General features: G+C 43.8%; 1 non-coding gene across 1 annotated transcript in view; it reads right to left on the bottom strand.

The window, feature by feature from the left end:
* Positions 1-341: 341 nt before the first annotated feature.
* LOC123724023 (uncharacterized) overlaps positions 342-11260 on the bottom strand; it is a 23083-nt gene continuing 12164 nt past the window's right edge. The window contains exons 3-6 of the transcript XR_014381311.1: positions 3309-3584; positions 2671-2913; positions 714-939; positions 342-579 (exon numbers count right to left, since the gene is read on the bottom strand). This is a non-coding gene — a transcript (uncharacterized LOC123724023). The remainder of the gene's footprint in view (positions 580-713; positions 940-2670; positions 2914-3308; positions 3585-11260) is intronic.

Genomic DNA, 11260 nt, shown 5'->3' on the forward strand with positions numbered 1-11260 from the left:
AGTGTTATACAGTATTACAGTACCTGTGGTGTTATAGTGTTATACAGTATTACAGTACCTGTGGTGTTATAGTGTTATACAGTATTACAGTACCTGTGGTGTTATACGTGTTCAGTACCGGGGTCGTATTACAGTACCTGTGGTGTTATAGTGTTATACAGTACTACAGTACCTGTGGTGTTATAGTGTTATACAGTATTACAGTACCTGTGGTGTTATAGTGTTATCAGTACTAACAGTACCTGTGGTGTTATAGTGTTATACAGTATTACAGTACCTGTGGTGTTATAGTGTTATACAGTATTACAGTACCTGCGGTGTTATAGTGTTATATAGTACTACAGTACCTGTGGTGTTATAGTGTTATACAGTATTACAGTACCTGCGGTGTTATAGTGTTATACAGTATTACAGTACCTGTGGTGTTATAGTGTTATACAGTATTACAGTACCTGTGGTGTTATAGTGTTATACAGTATTACAGTACCTGTGGTGTTATAGTGTTATACAGTACTACAGTACCTGTGGTGTTGGAGGTCTTCACTGCAGAGTAGACTGGATCAGCTCCTGGAGACTTCTCTGGAGGAGACGAGACAATGGGTTAAAGACATAAAGACACTGTACTGTGTGTGTGTGTGTGTGTGTGTGTGTGTGTGTGTGTGTGTGTGTGTGTGTGTGTGTGTGTGTGTGTGTGTGTGTGTGTGTGTGTGTACCTCTCCTTCTCCTGGGTTCTGGGTCCTGTGTGATTCTGACGTCAGCATAGGTAACATCTCTGGGTTCAGCTGCTACATGTTTGTTCCTCTTCTTGCAGAACAGGACCAGTAGAATGATCAGAGAGATGGAGAGAGCAGCCACCAACCCAGAGACAGACAGAGGGAGGATGAGAGAGGAGGGGAGGAGAGAGGGAGGGAGGAGAGGAGGATGAGGTAGAGCCCCCATCTTGAAAAACACCAGAGGAAACGACAGTAAATAGTTATAATCAATCTGACTAATATTTTCGAATTAGACATACAGTACCAATCAAAAGTTTGGACACACCTACTCATTCACGGGTTTTTCTTTATTTTTACTATTTTCTACATTGTAGAATAATAGTGAAGACAGAACTATGAAAAACTATGAAATACACATATGGAATCATGTAGTAACCAAAAAAGTGTTAAACAAATTAAAATATATTTTATATTTGAGATTCTTCAAAGAAGCCACCCTTTGCCTTGATTACAATTTTTTCACACTCTTGGCATTCTCTTAACCAGCTTCATGAGGTAGTCACCTGGAATGCATTTCAATTAACAGGTGTGCCTTGTTAAAAGTTAATTTGTTAAATTTCTTTCCTTCTTAATGCGTTTGAGCCAATCAGTTGTGTTGTGACAAGGTAGGGGTGGTATACAGAAGATAGCCCTATTTGGTAAAATACCAAGTCCATATTATGGCAAGAACAGCTCAGATAAGCAAAGAGAAACAACAGTCCATCATTACTTTAAGACATGAAGGTCAGTCAAATCTGGAATTTTTTCAAATACTTTGAAAGATTCTTCAAGTGGAGTTGCAAAAGACCATCAAGCACAATGATGAAACTGTCTCTCATGAGGACCGCCACAGGAAAGGAAGACCCAGAGTTACCTCTGCTGCAGAGGACAAGTTCATTAGAGTTACCAGCCTCAGAAATTGCTGCCCAAATAAATGCTTCACAAAGTTCAAGTAACAGACACATCTCAACATCAACTGTTCAGAGGAGACAGAGTGAAACAGGCCTTCATGATAGAATTGCTGCAAAGAAACCACTACTAAAGGACACCAATAAGAGGAAGAGGCTTGCTTGGACCAAAAAACACGAGCAATGGACATTAGACCGGTGAAAATCTGTCCTTTGGTCTGATGAGTCCAAATTTGAGATTTTTGTGAGACGTAAAATTAGTGGAACGAATGATCTCCGCATGTGCATTTCCCACCGTGAAGCATGGAGGAGGAGGTGTGATGGTGTGGGGGTGCTTTGCTGGTGACATTGTCTAGGATTTATTTAGAATTCAAGGCACACTTAACCAGCATGGCCACCACAGCATTCTGCAGCGATACACTTAATGGGACTATCATTTGTTTTTCAACAGGACAATGACATAAAGCACACCTCCAGGCTGTGTAAGGGCTATTTGACCAAGAAGGAGAGTGATGGAAAGCTGCATCAGATGACCTGGCCTCCACAATCAACGGACCTCAACCCCATTGAGATGGTTTGGGATGAGTTGGAACGCAGAGTAAAGGAAAAGCTGCCAACAAGTGCCCAGCATATGAACTCCTTCCCACATATTCCTCAAGAAGCTGGTAGAGAGAATGCCAAGAGTGTGCAAAGCTGTCATGAAGGCAAAGAGTGGCCAGTATTAATGTACCTACATGTACAGAATTACATCTATTGTCCAAGCATGATTCCATGTGTTATTTCATAATTGTGATGTCTTCACTATATCTCCAATGTAGAAAATAGTAAAAAATAAAGAAAAACCCTTGAATGAGTAGGTGTGTCCGAACTTTTGACTGGTACTGTATGTACTGCGTCTAATGACCAAGCGAGATTACAAGAACACAAATTATTATGAATGTAACGTCTCAAACTTAACAGTGTAAAGAAGAACCAAATAATCTGAATGTCAAGGTTTCTCATATTCTCACCTGTCACAGTCATCCAGCTCTCTGGTGATTCTCCTTCAGAGTTGGTACACTTGTAGAGTCCTTCATCTGACTTGGATACTGCAGGGATGGTCATCTCTCCTGTAGTCTCAGTCCTGATGAGGGATCCATCTTTGTAGAAAACAGCTGTGAGGTCAGAGGGAGTTCCCTGATATCTGCAGCGCAGAGTCACAGAATCTCCCCCAGTCACAGGAAGGGCAGGGCTCTCCAGGATCACAGCACCAGCTGTATATAATATATAAACATCATATATAAACAGGTCTCTCCAGGATCACAGCACCAGCTGTATATAATATATAAACATCATATATAAACAGGTCTCTCCAGGATCACAGCACCAGCTGTATATAATATATACATATCATATATAAACAGGGCTCTCCAGGATCACAGCTCCAGCTGTATATAATATATAAACATAATATATAAACAGGTCTCTCCAGGATCACAGCACCAGCTGTATATAATATATAAACATCATATATAAACAGGGCTCTCCAGGATCACAGCTCCAGCTGTATATAATATATAAACATCATATATAAACATAACATCAGCTATCTGAAACCAGATGAACCACTAAACACTATAATGTTAGTAGATGGTGTTTGTGGACATACCAGGTACTGTGATGTTGACAGCATTGCTGTGTTCTCCAGACCCAGACTCACACCAGTACACTCCACTGTCTGATGGTATTAGTGACACGATGCATGAAGACCATTGTTGTTTTCCCCAGTCAGTATTACACTCTGAAAGGATTCCTCTCTCTGTGTTCCTCACCACTCTCCATCCAGCAGAGTTCCCCTGAACCTCACAGCTCAGAGAGACAGACTCTAATTTAAAGAACTGAGATCTGTCAGGACTGACACTCAGAGAGGCTGGATTAAAGAGAACTGAGAAAGAGAGAGAGAGAGAAAGAGAAAGATACGTAGAGAGGTTTAGTCTGATAGCTATGCAATATTGAAATATATTCCACAGCTGAGTCTGTATCAAGTCGGAGTTCAACTTTAATTAGTGATTTGTTCAACCAGTCTACACGCTTCCGGGTGCTGGAGCGAGTAGTCGTGCTGTACCTCACTCATTACATTTCATTTCATTACATTACATTTCATTACAACGGAACGATTTGATTAGTGTATTGTTAGCTAGCTACATAGTTGTCTCTGCTGTCTTTGTATCAAGGATAAAGGTGTAGCTTTGAGAAACTAACAAGGTTAGCTAGCCAGCTGCATTCGTTCATTCGCGCCGTTTTCGAAACGGCGTCAACAACATCACAGCCACTGCTTGCTAGCCAACTTTACCAATTAGCAGTACTGCAGAAACTATATACATTACAACGGAACGATTTGACTAGTGTAATGTAACATAGTTGTCTTTGTATCAAGATAAAGGCGTAGTACAGAGTAACTATCGAGGTTAGCTAGCCAGCTACATTCTCTAACATAGTCAACAACGCACCCCCTGCTAGCTAGCTAACCCTACCAGCTAGTTGTATCTTTTTTAGTCTATAAGATTTTTGCAACGTAAACTTAACTTTCTGAACATTCGAGATGTGTAGGCCACTTGTGTAGCTAGCAGGACTGACTTTGTGTTAGCTAGCCAACGTTTAATTACTTCTGCGTTATGAACTAGACACGGACACGAATGATCCATTGGTAGCTTGTTGTAACCAAGTATTGGTGCTAACCGTGTGTTATAGGATGCTAGCATGCTAGTTAGCTAGTTAGCTACGGCGTCATAGGACACAGTGCACTAGGTGGGTTTTCACGGAAGAATACTGTACCAAGTTATCTAGTGGAATAAACTAAGTTTGAGCCTATTCCTGGAAACATTGAACCACTGTAGTTTACATCAATTATAATTTCTAGTGGAAGCTAGGAAAGTTATATTTTAGTGTTTCAGTGAAAGGTTAGTGAGGGAGGCCCTGCTCTCTCGCTTCCCCAGTTGTTTAGTTAATTTTCATGCCAATCTCCTTTGCATTAGCGTAGCCTCTCCTGTAGCCTATCAACTATGTGTCAGTCTATCCCTGTTCTCTAACCCTCTGCACAGGCCAAACAAACGCTTCACACCGCGTGGCCGCTGCCACTCTAACCTGGTGGTCCCAGCGCGCACGACCCACGTGGAGTTCCATGTCTCCGGCAGCCTCTGGAACTGCCGGTCTGCGGCCAACAAGGCAGAGTTCATCTCAGCCTATGCTACCCTCCAGTCCCTCGACTTCTTGGCCATGACGGAAACATGGATTACCACAGAAAACACTGCTACTCCTACTGCTCTCTCCTCATCTGACCACGTGTTCTCGCACACCCCGAGAGCATCTGGTCAGCGGGGTGGTGGCACTGGAATCCTCATCTCTCCCAAGTGGACATTCTCTCTTTCTCCCCTGACCCATCTGTCTATCTCCTCCTTTGAATTCCATGCTGTCACAATCACTAGCCCATTCAAGCTTAACATCCTTACCATTTATCGCCCTCCAGGTTCCCTTGGAGAGTTCATCAATGAGCTTGACGCCTGGATAAGTTCCTTTCCTGAGGATGGCTCACCTCTCACAGTTCTGGGTGATTTTAACCTCCCTACGTCTACCTTTGACTCATTTCTCTCTGCCTCCTTCTTTCCACTCCTCTCCTCTTTTGACCTCACCCTCTCACCGTCCCCCCCCCTACTCACAAGGCTTGACCTTATCTTCACTAGATGCTGTTCTTCTACTAATCTCACTGCAACTCCCCTCCAAGTCTCCGATCACTACCTTGTATCCTTTTCCCTCTCGCTCTCCTCCAACACTACTCACTCTGCCCCTACTCAGATGGTATTGCGCCGTCGCAACCTTCGCTCTCTCTCTCCTCTTCCATCCTATCATCTCTTCCCTCTGCTCAATCCTTCTCCGACCAATCTCCTGATTCTGCCTCCTCAAACCTCCTCTCCTCCCTTTCTGCATCCTTTGACTCTCTATGTCCCCTATCCTCCCGGCCGGCTCGGTCCTCCCCTCCTGCTCCGTGGCTTGACGACTCATTGCGAGCTCACAGAACAGGGCTCCGGGCAGTCGAGCGGAAATGGAGGAAAACTAGCCTCCCTGCGGACCTGGCATCTTTTCACTCCCTCCTCTCTACATTTTCCTCCTCTGTCTCTGCTGCTAAAGCCACTTTCTACCACTCTAACTTCCAAGCATCTGCCTCTAACCCTAGGAAGCTCTTTGCCACCTTCTCCTCCCTCCTGAATCCTCCTCCCCCTCCCCCCCCCCCCTCCTCCCTCTCTGCGGATGACTTCGTCAACCATTTTGAAAAGAAGGTCGACAACATCCGATCCTCGTTTGATAAGTCAAACGACACCGCTGGTCCTGCTCACACTGCCCTACCCTGTGCTTTGACCTCTTTCTCCCCTCTCTCTCCAGATGAAATCTTCCGTCTTGTGACGGCCGGCCGCCCATCAACCTGCCCGCTTGACCCTATCCCCTCCTCTCTTCTCCAGACCATTTCCGGAGACCTTCTCCCTTACCTCACCTCGCTCATCAACTCATCCTTGACCTCTGGCTACGTCCCTTCCGTCTTCAAGAGAGCGAGAGTTGCACCCCTTCTCAAAAAACCTACACTCGATCCCTCCGACGTCAACAACTACAGACCAGTATCCCTTCTTTCTTTTCTCTCCAAAACTCTTGAACGTGCCGTCCTTGGCCAGCTCTCCTGCTATCTCTCTCAGAATGACCTTCTTGATCCAAATCAGTCAGGTTTCAAGGCTGGTCATTCAACTGAGACTGCTCTTCTCTGTGTCACGGAGGCTCTCCGCACTGCTAAAGCTAACTCTCTCTCCTCTGTTCTCATCCTTCTAGACCTATCTGCTGCCTTTGATACTGTGAACCATCAGATCCTCCTCTCCACCCTCTCCGAGTTGGGCATCTCCGGCGCGGCTCACTCTTGGATTGCTTCCTACCTGACAGGTCGCTCCTACCAGGTGGTGTGGCGAGAATCCGTCTCCGCACCACGTGCTCTCACCACTAGGCCCTCTCCTATTCTCGCTATACACCAAGTCACTTGGCTCTGTCATATCCTCACATGGTCTCTCCTATCATTGCTACGCAGACGACACACAATTAATCTTCTCCTTTCCCCCTTCTGACAACCAGGTGGCGAATCGCATCTCTGCATGTCTGGCAGACATATCAGTGTGGATGACGGATCACCACCTCAAGCTGAACCTCGACAAGACGGAGCTGCTCTTCCTCCCGGGGAAGGACTGCCCTTTCCATGATCTCGCCATCACGGTGGACAACTCCATTGTGTCCTCCTCCCAGAGTGCTAAGAGCCTCGGCGTGACCCTGGACAACACCCTGTCGTTCTCCGCTAACATCAAGGCGGTGACCCGATCCTGTAGGTTCATGCTATACAACATTTGCAGAGTACGACCCTGCCTTACACAGGAAGCGGCGCAGGTCCTAATCCAGGCACTTGTCATCTCCCGTCTGGATTACTGCAACTCGCTGCTGGCGGGGCTCCCTGCCTGTGCCATTAAACCCCTACAACTCATCCAGAACGCCGCAGCCCGTCTGGTGTTCAACCTTCCCAAGTTCTCTCACGTCACCCCGCTCCTCCGCACACTCCACTGGCTTCCAGTTGAAGCTCGCATCCGCTACAAGACCATGGTACTTGCCTACGGAGCTGTGAGGGGAACGGCACCTCCGTACCTTCAGGCTCTGATCAGGCCCTACACCCAAACAAGGGCACTGCGTTCATCCACCGCTGGCCTGATGGCCCCCCTACCTCTGCGGAAGCACAGTTCCCGCTCAGCCCAGTCAAAACTGTTCGCTGCTCCTGCACCCCAATGGTGGAACAAGCTCCCTCACGACGCCAGGACAGCGGAGTCAATCACCACCTTCCGGAGACACCTGAAACCCCACCTCTTCAAGGAATACCTGGGATAGGATAAAGTAATCCTTCTAACCCCCCCCCCCCCCCCTTAAAAGATTTAGATGTACTATTGTAAAGGGGTTGTTCCACTGGATATCATAAGGTGAATGCACCAATCTGTAAGTCGCTCTGGATAAGAGCATCTGCTAACTGATATAAATGGACACCAGATTCAGATTGACTCCCCAGGATCACAGCTCCAGCTGTATATAATATATAAACATCATAAATAAACAGGTCTCTCCAGGATCACAGCTCCAGCTGTATATAATATATAAACATCATATATAAACAGGTCTCTCCAGGATCACAGCTCCAGCTGTATATAATATATAAACATCATATATAAACAGGTCTCTCCAGGATCACAGCACCAGCTGTATATAATATATAAACATCATATATAAACAGGGCTCTCCAGGATCACAGCTCCAGCTGTATATAATATATAAACATCATATATAAACAGGTCTCTCCAGGATCACAGCTCCAGCTGTATATAATATATAAACATCAATATATAAACATAACATCAGCTTATCTGAAACCAGATGAACCACTAAACACTATAATGTTAGTAGATGGTGTTTGTGGACATACCAGGTACTGTGATGTTGACAGCATTGCTGTGTTCTCCAGACCCAAACTCACACCAGTACACTCCACTGTCTGATGGTATTAGTGATACAATGCATGAAGACCCTTGTTGTTTTCCCCAGTCAGTACTACACTCTGAAAGGATTCCTCTCGATGTGTTCCTCACCACTCTCCACCTAGCAGAGTTCCCCTGAACCTCACAGCTCAGAGAGACAGCTCAGAGAGACAGACTCATTTTCAAAGAACTGAGATCAGTCAGGACTGACAATCAGAGATGCTGGAAGAGCGAAATCTGGAGAGAGAGAGAGAGAGAGAGAGAGAGAGATGCATTGTCTAAGTAAATTATAAAATATTCTGAAAGAGATGCTGAAACACAGCAGGGAGAGGCTATTCTCTAGCTGTCTAACCTGATGAGGGTAGAATACTATCCTAACCACAAGGCTACATGCTGCCCCTTTGTAATTCTTGGGACAGCGTAGGGTAGGTAGTTAGGGTCAGTGTTGGGTAGTTAATAGATATTGTGGTATATGCAGTGTTCTCTGTAATTATTGGGACAAATTCCATTTCCACAGAGGGTTCTACCTGGAACCAAAAAGGGTTCTCGAAAAACCCTTTTGGAACCTTTTTTCAAAGTGTCATAGAAAAACAGGGAAGAAATGCTATGGATGAGGTGACTAGAGAATGAGCAGGACTTCCTTCTCCAAATATGACTCAGAGGTATATATGTCCTGAAATGTAATAAAAAATATACTTTCCTATTATAAAGAAGAATTGAAGCAATTCTTCAACTACCTGCTCTGGAGAAAATCTGCGTTTTGTTTGGTGAAAACGCAGAGACAGTAGATCTAGCTGGTCTGTCATAAGATAACAGAGACAGTAAATCTATCTCCAGATTATGTCCTGGTCAGTTATAATCTAATATCCATAGCTCCCACCATGTCATGAGCCCTTGTAGATTACATTTAATTGTTGCTCAAACATTTTGCTTATTTATGTAATACTTCATATACAGTTAACAATCACAAAGCCGCAGGGCCAGACGGATTACCAGGATGTGTACTCAGAGCATGCGCTGACAAACTTGTGTCTCACTGACATTTATAACCTCTCCTTGGCTGAGTCTGTAATACCAACATGAGAGTTGAGCCAATAACCGAAAGATTGCTGGATCAAATCCCCTGAGCTGACAAGGTAAAAATCTGTCGTTCTGCCCCTGAACAAAGCAGTTAACCCACTGTTCCCCAGTAGTCATTTTAAATAAGATTGTTTTTAAAAACTTCTGGACGCTACAATCCCGTTAGCGGCATCGATTTTTGTAAAAAATCAGAGCGCCGTATTCAAAACCACAAATCTAATAATTTCTATTTATCAAACATCTTTGAGATGTTACACCGTTACACCGTTTTATAGATACACTATAACTTCAATTTCTCAAACATATGACTATTTTACACCGTCTTTTACACCTCTCCTGAATCGAACCACGTTGTCCAATTTCAAAAAGGCTTTACAGCAAAAGCAAAACATTAGATTATGTGAGGAGAGTACATCGACACAAATAACCACACCGTCATTTTCCGACCAACCACATGCATCACAAATACCCAAAACACAGCTAAATGAAGCACTAACCTTTGACAATCTTCATCAGATGACACTCCCAGGACATCATGTTACACAATACATGCATTCTTTTGTTCTATCAACTTCATATTTATATATAAAAACAGCATTTTATATCAGCGTGATGTTCAGAAAATATTTTCCCTTCAACACCGCCGGTGAATCAGCTCTACAATTTACTAAAATACTATTCGAAAACGTTGGTAAAATATAATATTGTCATTCAAAAAATTATAGATTAACATCTCGTGAATGCCACCGCATTTCCAGATTTTAAAAATAACTTTACTGGGAAATCACACTTTGCAATAAACGAGGTGCTATGCTCAGAAAAATAGGCGATACAGGTTAGCGCCATCTTGGAACCATCTAAAATCAAATATACTATTGTAAATATTCCCTTACCTTTGATTATCTTCATCAGAAGGCACTTCCAGGAATCCCAGGTCCACAACAAATGTTGTTTTGTTTGAAAAAGTTAATCATTTATGTCCAAATAGCTCCTTCTTGTTAGCGCGTTCAGAAGGCTACTCAAAATGTACAAAGTGCATGGAACATGTCGCCACAAAAGTACAAAAAAAATGATTTACGTTCGTTCAAACATGTCAAACATTGTATAACATAAATCTTTAGGGCCTTTTTCAATCAGAACTTCAATAATATTCAAGGCGGATGATTGCATTGTCTTATAAAACGTTTCGGAACGAAACAGTCCCCACATGCATGCGTGTCATAGTAGTAATGGCCTTCCCCTTATGACAAACTTTCCAGGCATCTCGTTCGGTCAGTTTGTACCGGAGAAGACTCAAACTACTTTGTAAAGACTGTTGACATCTAGTGGAAGCCTTAGGAAGTGCTAAATGAGTAACCAGTCCCTGTGTGGTTCAATGGCAAAGGCTTGAAAGTGATTCCACACATCAGATTTCCACTTCCTGTTAGGATTTGTCTCAGGGTTTTGACTGCCATATGAGTTCTGTTATACTTACTGACACCATTCAAACAGTTTTAGAAACTTGAGTGTTTTCTATCCAAATCTAATAATAAAAATATTAATATGGGCACATATTTTTTTCAAAATTCTCAATACTGTCCCCTGGCCTTAAGTAGCTGTAAGAGGTTATTAACTGACTTGCCTAGTTAATAATAAAAAAATATAGCCATTGAAAGGCTCACATCAACACCATTATCCCAGAAACCCTACTCCAATTTGCATACCGCCCCAATAGATCCACAGATGACGCATTCTCTATTACACTCCACACTGCCCTTTCACACCTGGACAAAAGGATAACTTATGTGAGAATGCTATTCATTGACTACAGCTCAGCGTTCAACACCATAGTGCCGTCAAAGCTCATCTCTAAGCTAAGGACTCTGGGACTAAACACCTCCCTCTGCAACTGGATCCTGGACTTCCTGACGGGCCGCCCCCAGGTGGTAAGGGTAGGCAACAA

Source organism: Salmo salar, chromosome 18 (genome assembly GCF_965601325.2).
Source record: "Salmo salar chromosome 18, fSalSal1, whole genome shotgun sequence".
Taxonomy (NCBI): domain Eukaryota; kingdom Metazoa; phylum Chordata; class Actinopteri; order Salmoniformes; family Salmonidae; genus Salmo; species Salmo salar.